General features: G+C 29.6%; 1 protein-coding gene across 1 annotated transcript in view; it reads left to right on the top strand.

The window, feature by feature from the left end:
* Window positions 1-14596, top strand: part of LOC103578665 (synaptotagmin-7) — a 926763-nt gene that overhangs the window by 756905 nt on the left and 155262 nt on the right. The gene's annotated exons all lie outside the window — the stretch shown is intronic.

The raw sequence follows: 14596 nt of genomic DNA, 5'->3' as shown, positions 1-14596 counted from the left end.
CAATTTATTGGTATTAATTAGTTTGTAAAATTAAAAATTTTATTTTAAGTTTGAATTTGAATCGTTCCGCGGGCATTCCGCCATTACGCCGGTAGTGAGACAGCTGTCTGCTCGCAAATTGGCGCATGTGTGCATTGTTAGTGTGAGCACATGTTTGAATTAATTTTAATTTATAATTTAAAAATGTAAATCATTGATATTTATTAGTTTTAAGTTTATATTTAGGATTTTGAGATATCTGGGCTGCATAATCTACTATGCCATTATGTCCCAACAAATGTTTAATATTTTATTTTTATAAAAATTGATAGCCGGGTATCGATGTATTGGAAAGCATTGACCGCCAGGTAGGGGAAAAGTCAATACTTGGTCTATACTATCGATGCGAATTTTATGATTTAAAACATTTATTATTTAATTTTCTATATAGTTTAAAAATACAAACTTTGCATAAATAAATATGACATACACTCATGCCATAAATTGAAGGAACAGAAAAATTGTTAAAATTTTTTGGTGATGTTTGTAAGACTGTAACTCCGTGAAAAATAATCGTATCGGAAAATAAAAAAAGGCATTTTGTAGCTTGAAATCTCTGATTTTGAAGGATTTTTACCAAATTTTTTTTATATCTTCAGCCATTGCGCAGACATGAGAAATACCGCGAGATAAAAATTTTCTAAATTTTTTCTTATCTTTGAGAGAGTCCACAGGCTGCAATAAAAATTTTGTTGATAAACCAATGCATAGGTCGGTTAGCAAATTTAATCAGATTTAATTGCATTTTACTGAGATTCGTACGACAACTTGTCGTTGAGATATCAGCCTTCATAACTTGAATAAACTCGAAAAAATTGCAATTTGTTCTTTTGTATTTGAAATTTTTCTTTCAACATTTTTTATAAATTTTTTTTTTTGTCTTTTCCTCGCATTTGATGAGTAACGAATGCGAAAATTTGAGAAAAGTCGAAAACAAATTTTTTTCATAACGCTTATGATTACACAATTAAAAGAACAAGGTTTGTTCCTTTAATTGTTTTGCAAAACTTTGATCAATACACCCCGGAAAACAGCTGGATGGATCATTCTCAAAATTTGCAGGGTTATTGAGAGTATATTAAGCTAGAAAAGTCCCTGGTAACATTTTTTTTTATCGATATTTGCAGAGTAGCGGTTGATTTACCAAAAAAACAAAAAAAACTCATTTTTTTGTATTTTGTTCAAATGAATGCTAAAAATAAAAAAAAAATTTTTTTTCAAATAATGATGAGAGGCTCTTGTAGTAAATTTATTCAAGTTTTTAACGCCGCCCTTCAATTTACTATGCGATCATTAGTATCTGATATATTGATAATCAAACCCAAAAGGATTATTTTTCGTTTGAAGGCTGATATCTCGACGACAAGTTATCGTACGATTCTCAAAAAAAAATGAAAATGAAAGCTAATTAAATTTTTTGACCGACCTATGCATTGGTTTATCAACAAATTTTTTTGCAGCCTGTGGACTCTCTCAAAGAAAAGAAAAAATTTAGAAAATTTTTGTCTCGCGATATTTCTCATATTTGCGCAATGGCTGAAGGCATAAAAAAATTTAGTAAAAATGCGTCAAAACTATAGATTTCAAGCTACAAAATGACTTTTTTTATTTTTCGATACGATTGTTTTTCACGAAGTTACAGCCTTACAAACATCACCGAAATATTTAAAGAATTTTTCTGTTCCTTTAATTTATGGCATAAGTGTATATTCAATTCATTATATATGTATCATTCAGATCGGAAAAAAGCATTTTTATATTTTATTTGTTTGATTAAAGTGCCAGGCCCAGGGCTGGGAAAAAAGATAATAATAATAATTAAGGGCGATTGTTGCGCCACGTGAGTGACCAACAGGTGGATAGGCGAATAACTAGTCAGAAAGATATGGTGCGTAATTGCGAGTGGACGATGTCTGTTATGAAATTTACTGATACGTTTTGAATACGTTTTTTTGTTGTACTCAAAAGTTGAGTTGAACTATAAAATTTACCGGGTGAATTATTCAAGTGATAATTGAATATAATTATTAATCAATTGCGTATTTTATATGAGTATTTTGTAATTCTTTTGTTACATTTTCACTTGATAACCCCGGTAGTTGTTGGTCACTGCGGTGGACAGGATTCATGTATGTGAATATCAAATTAATTTTTACTTATCATCCTAAATGATACATATATTCGTAATGGTTTAAATAATTACGAATTCATTGCTGGCTTCTTTTGTTTAATTAATCCTTTTGTTTAATAATTCGTTTTTGTTATTTCTTTGGTATAGTATATAATAGACTGATTCAAAAAAATTGGCTATTTTTTGTTTTATTCATTACATCGAAAATATTGTTGAAAATGACGAAAAAAAATACTGTGGAAGTTTGAGCTCCTAATATTAATATTAACAGCTGCCGCATTGCAATTTTCTATTTCCCGTTTAAATAGCATGAGAATATTCATTTTTTAAGCTTCGGAATTTCGTAGCTCACGGTGTGACCAATACTTTTAAATGTTCAAGACATAGACTGATGGGAAATCTGACGCTCTATAAAAACGGTCTCTTATGGTTTTTTGATATTTTTATTTCTTCAAAAGTTATTCGAAGTTAAAGTTAGATTGACGATAAATTTTCACATTTTTTAAATTTTTCAACGCAACCATCAATTTTCCGAAAAATTTGATAGGACATTTTTTGTAGAGCATTTCATTTTCTATGACTTATCTTCAAGGAATTTTCGATATTTCTCACAAGTCGTAAGTTATTTGCAATTAACTGGAAATCTTCTTAAAAAATCCAAATTTTTTGGCTTAAAATGAATTATATTAAAATTTTCAGTTAATTGTAAATAACTTACGACTCATGAAAAATATCGAAAATTTTCTTGAAGATGAGTTATAGGAAACTGAATTCTCTACAACGAATGTCATCAAAAATTTTCGAAAAAAACTGATGGTTTCGTCGAAAAATTTGAAAAATGTAAAAATTTATTGTCAATCTTACTTTAACTTCAAATAACTTTTGAAGAAATAAAAATATCAAAAAATTATAAGAGACCTTTTCAATAGAGTGTCAAATTCCCCATTCCAATATATTTCGAACATTTAAAAGTATTGGTCACACCGTGAGTTACGAAATTCCAAAGCTTAAAAAATGAATATTCTCATGCTATTTAAACGGGAAATAGAAAATGGCAATGCGGCAGCTGTTAATATTAATATTAGGAGCTCAAACTTTCACAGTATTTTTTTATCGTCATTTTTAACAATATTTTTTTCGTAATGAAGAAAACAAGAAATAGTCAATTTTTAACTTCCTGCTAAGAAAATCAATGATTTTCAAAAATTTCGGGAAGTTATTGTTTTCCCCCCGATTTTTGAAAATCGAGTCTCCATCAGATGTCCACGTTTTGAAGTCCTAAGAAGCTATTCTGACTATTTTCAGAATGATGTCCGAGTGTCTGTGTATGTGTGTGAATGATCTATAACTTTTTAACTAATCAACCGATTTAAATGGGTAAGGAGGCAATTGAAAGAGCTTTTTGGTCATCAACTTTACTCAAATTTTCAGAACATTTGATTAAGTAAACTCGAAAATATTTGCGAATTACGAAAAAAAAAAATTTTTTTTTTAATTTTTTTATTAATTTCTGAGAAACGAGTCGAACGATCGACTTTAATATCTAAGCAGCTCTAGAACTTTATAAGCTGCGTTGAATGCAACCTTAACCATCTCAATCGGTTAATTCGTTCGAGAGATATCATTGGAGAAAGAAATGGAAAAAACGGTTTTTTTCGATTATTTTTAAAATGACCAATCCGATCAATTTCAAAATCTAGTCAGCTCTAAAACTTAATAAAACGCGTCTATTACCACCTTAACCATCTCAATTGATTAATGTGTTCGAGAGATATCTTTGGAGAAAGAAGTGGTGAAGAGCCGGTTTTTCCAAATATCTTCGAAACGGCTGAACCAATCGATTTTAAATTTAATCAGCTCTAGAACTTAATGAGGCGCGTTGATTGCCACCTCAAACGTCGAAATCGGTTAATTAGTTCAAAAGATATCGGAGCTTGAAACTTAAGAAAATAGCATAAAATGTTATTTTTCCGGATAAATCAAAATGTAATGTGCTAAAATGTGTCTGAAATCATACTAACTCTTTCTCTCTACAGTCTCTTTCGATCATTATATAATGTCATCTAAATTTTTTTTAGATTTAATCATATTGTCAGTAAGAAATAGAAAAAACTCAGTTTTTAAAATTTTCCTCAGATTGTTTCATATATTGTTTGTTCTGACCTAAATCAAAACTTACTCGAATCTTGATTTTGTTCACTGAAATTGATTTTTGCTTCAATACATTTATTTCATCGAACATAATCGGGAATAAAAATTTAAGAGCCACTTCTTCATTAATGATTTTCAATTTTTAACTATTCAAATTCTAGCATAAAACATAATTTGTTAGAACTTGAAAAGGTCATAAAAAATTATCGCATGTAATAGCATTTTCGAGCTCGAAGAGCTTGAAAATGTATTTACAGTGATATTTTTAAGCTCCTTGAGCTCGAAAACGGCGGCAAGTTTTGGGGCTGGCCCGCAGGACCAACCGACGCCCAGATTTTTTTAAATCAGTCTACTGTATATGCATCTAAATTTATTTATATGACCTCATGTGACAACAGATATGTTTTAAATTTAATATTAAATGACATTAACGATAAGACATCTTCTTGATGTCCCAACAATTTTAATTTTTTTAATTCGATCTTATAGTTATATAATCCATCGTGTTTTATTTTATACCTTGATCTTTTTTGTATTGATTTGTTTAAATTATCAAATCTTTCATTCTAAAACATATGCTGGCAGGATAATTATCTAGAATCACACAAACACACACACACACACACACACACACACACACGTGTACTTAATGCTGTAAATCTATTGCGCAATATAGTTCCTGTTTCATTTGCTGCCGAACCGATTTATTAATAACAAAACTTTTATTTAAAAATTTCTATTAAATAAAATTTCCAGGATGCGGCCTGTGAGATTTACCACCAAGGTCACGATTCTTGATGAGATATTACTAAGCTAGATTTCAGCACTTTGTAGTCAGACTCAGTATCTTTATAAGAGTACCGGATAATCAATTAACTCCAAGTTTCTATAATAAAATAAATTTTAATAACCAAATAAGTCATCATTAGACTCAACTGTATCGATTTATTGATATAATTCTATCCGGAAACATGAACCAAAACAGAACACAAACTAGCGACCGAACGATCTCGAATCCACGCTGGGAAATTGAACATTCCGTTTACATTTCATATTTTACCATCAACAAGTTAATTGTTAAATTTTTCCAAAACTTTCATTAAATTTATAATATAACATAGATCTCACCTTTTTATCAATAGAATCGACCGACATTTATTACCCAATATTGTATGTTGACACGTGGGTTACTCGTCTCTGCCATCACATGTCCACTGAACGTTCTGCTGTTGTACGACTCATCTTCATACTCCTTAACTTGTGCCGAACATCTTGCCTTCCTGAATATGATAATATTTCAGCAACCGGGAGAACGCCGAATTTATTAACGTGGTCGTTAGACACAGTGAAATAATTATTTAGAAAAATAACTTCCACTGCAGCGACAGCCCCAAAGACGATATTATAAAAATGATTTATTCGGGGTCAAATATAGACACCGAGACAAAGATGTCCAATATGTTAATATAATAATGGGGTCTTTTGACTCACCGTAAGCAGCCACGTGATGTTACGAATCACTCTTGTAAATATTTGTGTAATGCATGGCTGATTTTTAAACGTGACTGATCGCCAACAGCTCCAGGCAGTGAGTGGAAAGAAAAAAAGAACGGAAAATTTTCAAAAAATGTCAACAACAAAAAAAAAAATAACAATTTCGACCATAAAAAATAAGTTCCAATTTTTTGTTTTCTTTAACATCTTTTGGTAATTTTATGGTTTTTTTCTCTTTCTCTCACATTTACTGAGTAACTAACGCAAAAATGAAGGACAAGTAAAAAAAAAAATTTTTTCATTTTGATGATCATTTCACAATGAAAGGTATAAAACTTGTTCCTTTCATTGTTTAGCAAAACTTTGATCGATCACCCCCAAAAATGGTTTGATAGATCGATTTAAAAATTTACACGGTTTTGGAGGATACACAAGGGTGACCCGAAAAAAAGGACTAATTTTTTTTTTCTTTAGTTACCGTAAAAATATCGTTGAAGATGATGAAAAAAAAATTTAGGTAAAGTTCGATCTCTTAATATTGATATTAAGAGTCAGCGCTTCAGTATTTTTGATTTCTCAGTTAAATAAAAACGAAAAAAAAACTTATTAGTTTGGAATTTTTCATCTCGACAATGGCTCATTGTACGAATAAGCCCAGCAAAGATTTTTGTAGGGGATTCAACGCTCTACAAAATTTTTTTTTTATCATTTTTCGATAAATCTATCTGTTCAAAAGTTACTGAAGCTCGGAGTCAAGTTAAAGTAAAATCTGAGATCTTTTTACTATTCCGGCGAAACTATCGAAGTCATCATAAAATGTCATGCAATCTTTTTTGTAGCCAATTTTATTTCCTACACAGTATCACTGACAAATTTTTCTTTAATTCTGCATTGTTTTCTAGTTATTTTTATTTTGATGCTAAGCTCTTAAAATCGATCAGAATACTATTTTGTTAGGAGCTTGGCATTAAAATGGAAATAACTAGAAAATAACGCAATTTTAAAAAAATTTATCAGAGATAATTTTTAGGAAATAAAATTGTCTACAAACAAGATTCAATGACATTTTATGATAAGTCCAATATTTTCGCCGGAAAAATAAAAAGATCTTGAAATTTACTCTACCTTGACTTCAAACTCCAATAACTTTTGAACAGATGGATTTAACGAAAAATGATAGGAGAGTTGTTTTTAGAGCGTTAAATTCCCTAGATAAGCTTATGCTGGGCAGATTCGTACAAATTAATTAATGTAACGGGACCGTTAGGTCCACCTCCGTTTGACGGGAGGCCGATACCTCGCCGTTTTGGGGATACTCAAGCTGCGTAACCCTATTCGTATATTATGACACCACCATATATTATAAAAGCGAAATATGAGCATATGCTCACATGAGATTACCCATTAGGCATGCAGTGCATGTGGGTCCCTCGAGCACAGCCATCACGAGTCCGACCTCACATGGACCCAAACACTCCTCCCATCTCAGGAAATAAAGAGACTCTGGTCGACGTGGGGCTTGGAATGGGTCCCCCATGGTACCAGACTTCAGCTCTGGTCAACTGCTTGCGTAAGATAAGTGGTAGGACGCAAGTTCTCTCCAACCCATATGGGTTACCTCCACTTATAATCACTAAGGATTTGAGACAAACCAATTTATACATTTGCCATCATTCGTCACCTAGTGTTCACTTATCTCCGAGCTTTTTGGGGACGCCATTAGTGTTTTAAGTCATAAACATGGCGGCGATAGTTCCACTCGGGGGGGGGGGGCAGATTCATACAATGAGGCGTTGCCGAGGTGAAAAATTGAAAACTAATAATTTTTTTTTCTATGTTATTTAAATGGGAAATCAAAAATCGCAAAGCGCCAACTCTTTATAATAATATTAAGAGCTTAAACTTTACCAGAATTATTTTTCATTATCTGTAACGATATTTTTACGGTCATTAAAGGAAAAAAAATAAGTTCTTTCTTTTGGCCCACCCTAGGGTACACTAAGCTAAAAACGTTCCTGGCAAGATTAATCTTTATATCGATATTCACAGAGTAGCGTTTGATTTACTAAATAACCAACAAAAGTTATTTTTTTATACTTCTAACGGATGTTGAAAATAAAAAAAAATTTTTTTTTTTACAAAAAATGATGAGAAGTCTCGTAGAGAATTTATTCAAGTTTTTAACCCTCTCCTCAAATTTACTGTGCGATCATTGATACCTGGAATGTCGATGATCAAAGCCAAAAGGATCATTTTTTGTTTGAAGGCTGATATCTCTGCGACAAATTGTCCCACGAGGTTAAAAAAAAGGTTAAGCTGATTAAATTTGCTAAACGACCTATGCCTTGGTTAAGTTGAAAAAATTTTTTCGCAGCTCGTGGACTTTCTCAAATAAGAGAAAAAATCTAGAAACGTTTTGTCTCGCAGTATTTCTCACGTTTGTGCGATAGCTGATGCTCCAAAAAAGTTTAGATGAAAATATGCCTAAACTAGAGATTTGAAGCTATAGAACGTTTTTTTTTAAATCCCGATACGATTATTTTCCACAAAGGTACAGTCTTGCAGAAATCACTAAAAAATTTCTAAAATATTTCCGTTCCTTTAATTTATGACATGAGTGTATATATCTGGAGGGTGAAACCATCCCTTAAAGTTTAAGCTCCAAAGGAGTGTTTTTCAAGTTTCGCATTCCAGACAGGAAAGTGCGAGGGGTCCAGTCTTGGTTCAACTATGTTGAACTCTGGGCCAAGTTTGTAAGCCAGTCTTGTTCCAGCCTTGGTAAATGTCTGGAATAATAACATCGCGCCAAGCCTGGTTGCGAGTCCTGACCCATGCTCGCTTGCCAGACCTGGCCTATGCTTGGTTGCCAGGCCTCACCAATGCATCGAAAAAAAAAATAAATTTAATTGAAAAAAAAATTTATTATTATTTAAGTACTAGAGTTTGTGATCATTAACGTTTAAACTATTTAATTGAGGTAAATGACGTGAAAAAAACTCGGTGAAACTTCTGCTGGGCCCTGGGCGCGAACAGTCGACCTTCTGAATGCTGGGTCTGAACGCTGGCAAATGGACGAACCTATTAATGTTGAATTGAAACTTTCACATGTTCTACTTATTGATTTTACTGCAACTCCTCGGTTTTATGAAATATAAAGAGCAATTTAATTAATATTTTCGATCGAAAAAAAAAATAAATAATAATCTCGTATTATTTTATATTATAATTACATGATTATTAAAAATAAAATTTATTAAATTTAATTGATTATTTATCGAAAACCCAGCTTAATTATCTTACTCTACCATCATTATTAAAAATAACATTTATTATAAAAATTCATGAGTTCGTTCTTAATTAAATTAATTTTTATACGTAAAATTATAAAAATACGGTTATTGATTGCAAATAACGAACTAAAAAATGTAGGGTAAGTGTGGGTATTACCACGGCTTGATGTAGCCGTCCAACTTTAACAGCATGGTTTGAAGATCTACAATAAGATATCGACTTAATTTTTCTTTTGAATCGATAATTAACTTATCTCAAACCTTAAGAAAAATTAAGCATTGTTACGAACCCGGCATCCTTCATCTCTTACGCATATATATATTTGTAGGTGCATATATATATATATATATATATATATATATGTATATGGATAAAAATAAATATATACAAATAAAATAACAGATATGTCAAGTCGGATAAATTTAAACTGAATAATTTAGAAATAAATCAAATTAAAATACATATGAATTAATAAATAATATACGATTTATACATTTAAACAATAAATAATATATATATATATATATATATATATATATATATATATATATATATATATATATATATAAATTTATATAAATTTGAAAATAATTAAAATAATGACAAATAATTAAGTACACCATTTTGTAAGAAAGAGAACATACGAAAATGCGAAACATTACATATAAGTGGGCGCGAATACCGTGCTGTAACCTGAGTATTGAGTGGAGTAAAACAATAGAGTATAGCCCAGAGTAAAATAAAGAAACGCTTGCAGCAAGTGTAAACGACTAACTTATTCCTGCTGCTATCCTAATACATAAAATCGAGAAAAGACTATTCAGAGGGCTGTAATACCCCCAAAATTAAAAGCAAATTATCCGAAAACATTAAATTCAATAGTGGTTTAAATATCTAAAAATAAAAATATAAATATCTTAAAAATATCTATAATTTTATTATTTATTAATGTAATAAATTAAACTGCCTATGGCAGTAGTTTTTTGGTTATTTAAATAAATAAACTGCTGATATGAGATATCAGATATATTTAAATAAAGAAAAATTCAGAGAAAACTTGGATCATCGATAAAATTTTCAATGAATAAACAATAAATTATGAGAGAGTCTGTCTGCGTCTTTTCCTATGGCACCTACAATGGGGGCCCATTTAAAATAACAAGGCAAATAAAATTCGCTGCACCAGCTAATGAAATCAGTCAGAAAAACTTATCAGTCCACGATGTAAATCCGTTACCATCAGGTGTAATCCCGTTCTTGTCGGGTGTGACCCCGTTTATTATTTTTTTTTTTTGAAGTTTTTTTCGTAAAGTACTGTTTCGGGTGTGATCCCGCTTAAATTAAGGATTTCGATTTTTATTCACGGATTTTCTTCGAGGATTTCAATTACACTTCATTCCAGTTTGAGGATTCCAATTCATACAATTTCAAGGATTACAATTACCTTTAAAATTAAAATTATTTTCCCTGCGTTAAAATAAAAAGTTGCAGTGATTTTTAATACTTTGTGTACTGTGAATCTATGGGCAATGGAAATAAATAAATTAAAAATTATTCGTGAAAATCTATAATAAAATTTTGTGAATTAAAACGAGTTTGTGAAATTTAAATTAAAAATCTTCTTTTCAAGTTACCTGCAATAAAAGGTAATGATTTGTTCATGAACGTGCGTTCTCTTTTGTTTTTTTTTTGAGTTTCCGACGGACAATTAAAATAACAATTAATTTAACTTTCAACGAGAGATGAGTTACTCAAATGACAATAAATTTGCTACAATAATTTTTCATCAATAATTTTTCATATTTCATGAAAATAATTTTTGAATTATTTTCATTTAATTTAAAAATGAACTACAATTAAATAATATATTTCATATCTTTATTTAATAAAAATTAATTTTTCAATTATTTTAATTCAATTTTAAAATGAAATATATTTAAATAGTATATTTCACATCTTTATTTAATGAAGAATAATTTTACTATTTTTTTTTGATAATAATTCAATGTGAATCTAATTAATTAATTAAAATTATACTACCAAATATAATGTTATGTATTTAAGTAATAATTTTACTATTTTTCAATATTAATTCAACTCTGAATCTAAATAATTAATTTAAATCATACTACAAAATATTATAATTTTTTAATATTAATTCAAATATAAATCTAAATAATTAATTTTAAATATACTACAAAATATTATGTTATGAATTTAAATAATAATTTTACTATTTTTCAATACTAATTAAAATATGAATCTAAATAATTAATTTAAAATATACTACAAAATATTATTTTATGAATTTAAGTTATAATTTTACTATTTTTCAATATGAATTCAAATATGAATCTAAAAAATTAATTCAAAATATATACTACATAATATTATGTTATGAATTTAAATAATAATTTTACTATTTTTTAATATTAATTCAAATATTCCTCTAAATAATTAATTTTAGAATTTAAAATATACTCCAAAAATATTATTTTATAAAACCAAATAATAATTTTAATTTATGAATTGTGAATCAATATTATTCAAATAATAATCTAAATAAATAATTTTAATTTGTGAATTTAACGAATTGAAATTAGAATTCAAATAATTTTAATATTGTTAATTTTTATCAAATATTTAATAATTAAATATCAGTTTAAATAAAATTTAAAACCGCGAAAAATCTATTATTGTAAAATTTCACATCCATGTTTCCCTGTGAATACCTCGAAACAAGTTATTCCTGGAAATCTATAGACTTCTAAAAATAAAACATAATAAATTCTATAATATTTTCACGGGGAAATAACAGCGTATCATTTAATGTCGATTTCGTAAAATAATTAGCATTTTAAAAAAAATTCCAAGTGCAAGTGAATGCTACAATTACCGTGTGACAATTACCGCGGAATCCAATGAAACCAAACTCAATGGAATAAATTATAAAAGCAAACGTTTAACTAAATAACGAATAGTTTTTTTTTATAAAAAAACAAACTTTGAACTTTAACAATGCACATCACGTTTAAAATATGCTACAGTTAACCAATACAATTAATATTATGAGTGACATAAGTATATACGATTTAATCAGTATCATTATTATTTATTTTCTTGACAGCTCTGCGAAAGTTTTGCCAATTTGCGTTTCTTTCCACCACTAATAATAAATTTTTATGCTTATATTTACACTTTTTTTCTTTACTGATTACATTTTTAACTTTTTTTTTTTCGTATTTTCAGAATTTTTGTGAGTTTTTACAATTCTGAATGTTTAATACAAGGGGTACACTCGTTGTCATTACAGCCTGGTCCCTTAGACTATAAATTCTTAGCCAGAGAGAGGGCCAAGCATTAATTACAACGAGTGTACATGATAACCAGTGAGTTATATTATTTTAATGTTATAAATAATTATATTTCAACCGCGGTAATTGTCGTATTCACATAAGATACTGCGTATGTTTCTATTACCGTGGAATCGTAGTGAAACCACGGTAATACTGACATGCTTCAAAAGTCGGTGACAATTATCCCAGCAGTAAATTAAAAGTGACAATTGATTAAAAGTTAATATTTGTTGAATTTTTGACTATAAAAGAGTATAATTTTGCTCTGGAATGCAACAAATGTAAGTATTGAAGCATCAATTAATAAAAAAACACATTTTATTTGAGCCTACAGTTGCACTATAACTGCAAGACATTGATGATACTTTCTCTTAAAACGATTAATCGGTTTTCAATAATTTATAACAAACTATAGTAATTACATCTTATACCGGGTTGTTTGTTAAATACATTCTTAAAATATTCAATTCGTTGCTGGATTTTTCTTAAATTACAAAAAAATATGCATCATTCATTTATAATAGAATGAAAAAAATCCCCGGTAATCCTCACACCCGCGGTTATACCCACAATTACCCTATTAATTATTAATTGTAAATAATTTTAATCAGAGTGTTAAAATATTTATTCATTAAAAATTATTTTGATTTAAAAATAAATAATTATTAATTTTAAGAACCATAATAATAAGATAATTGGATAATTAATAAAAAACCTAGATTAGCCAATTCTGGCCCAAGGATCGGAAACTCAAGGCAGAGAAACCTAGTCTTGGCTTAAACTCGGGTAATTATTGGGTCGGCCAACGCTAGATTACCCAGCCCTGGCCCAAGCCTGGGTCACCACTGAATCGCCAAAATAAGAGAACCCAGTCCTGGCTCAGACTCGGGTAATGATTGGAATGACCAGGATTAAGTAACCTTTCTTGACCCAAGCATGGATCAATATAGACGTGCCAAAGCTAGGTTCCCCAGTGCTGAGCCAAGGATGGCCCCTTTGTTCAACTCTGCCAGCTCTTGCATGGGATACTTGCAGTTTGAATAATCGACTAAGACCAACGGCATTATTTCCGGAGTGAAAAATTATAAAGAACGCCTTTGCTTTTATAATAATGTCATAAAGAGAACAAGAGTTATAAGGATTGAAATTCATGGAGCTTTTCTAAAAAAGGAAACTATCGAATAGGTTTTGACGGAACCAACGGCGATGGGAAGAGGAAAAAATGCAAAGAATACGACTTTCGGTGTTTTCCTGAAAAATTAAGTTTAGGGGTAAACACCCTTCAAGTACATTTACATTGTCCACCAACAAAAAATCAATATTTTTATAAGCTATGATTTTAACACATCGAGAATGATTCTTTCATACATTATTAGCAGTGAGAAAAAAATTTAACATAATCTTATTTAATCTTACAAAATTAACATAATCCTACTTGAAGGTAGATTACAGCGTAAATATATATATATATATATATATATATATATATATATATATATATATATGTCGGATTAAAGGTTTGGGTTTTATTAAGGCTTGGCGTCAGGTTATTATCTTGGCCCCACATTTTATTTATTAACAAAACTATGAAAACACAACACAGATTATTATGGCAAGTGTTATAAAACCAGAGTATAATTATCACTAGTCACAAATGTTATACCCTAAATAATAGGTTTACAAACAATAAATAAGTATCGGATAATCGCACAATATTACAATGTTCACAAAATCTTAAATATGACAAAACGTTTTAAACACTACGAATGCACAAATTACAATACTTAATTAGTTTACCGAATAATAATAATAATTAGAGGACAATATCAATTTACTGTTCTATAATCTACACGGCGGTAAAATTAGAATCGAAACGAATGCATGATCAATAGGATAGCAATTGTTACTCTTCTCTTGCTCAATTAGAACTAACTTTCGATACTCCATATTCTTGAGTCCTCAAGTCCATAAAAAAACTACTCAGGTCATTTTGAAGGCCCGTACGAACTACTTCATTATTTTTAAGTCTCGTTCTACAGAAAATATTGCTATCCCTTGATCGTGGCTACGTTGGATGCCCAGATGAGCTTCTTCGACTTTAAGTTTACCGTCATAAACATAAATATAGAAACTT

The sequence above is a fragment of the Microplitis demolitor genome, chromosome 4, assembly GCF_026212275.2.
Source record: "Microplitis demolitor isolate Queensland-Clemson2020A chromosome 4, iyMicDemo2.1a, whole genome shotgun sequence".
NCBI classification, from domain to species: Eukaryota; Metazoa; Arthropoda; class Insecta; order Hymenoptera; family Braconidae; genus Microplitis; species Microplitis demolitor.
The sequence above is the reverse complement of the archived record's forward strand: the minus strand, read 5'-3'. Positions and strand labels throughout refer to the sequence as shown.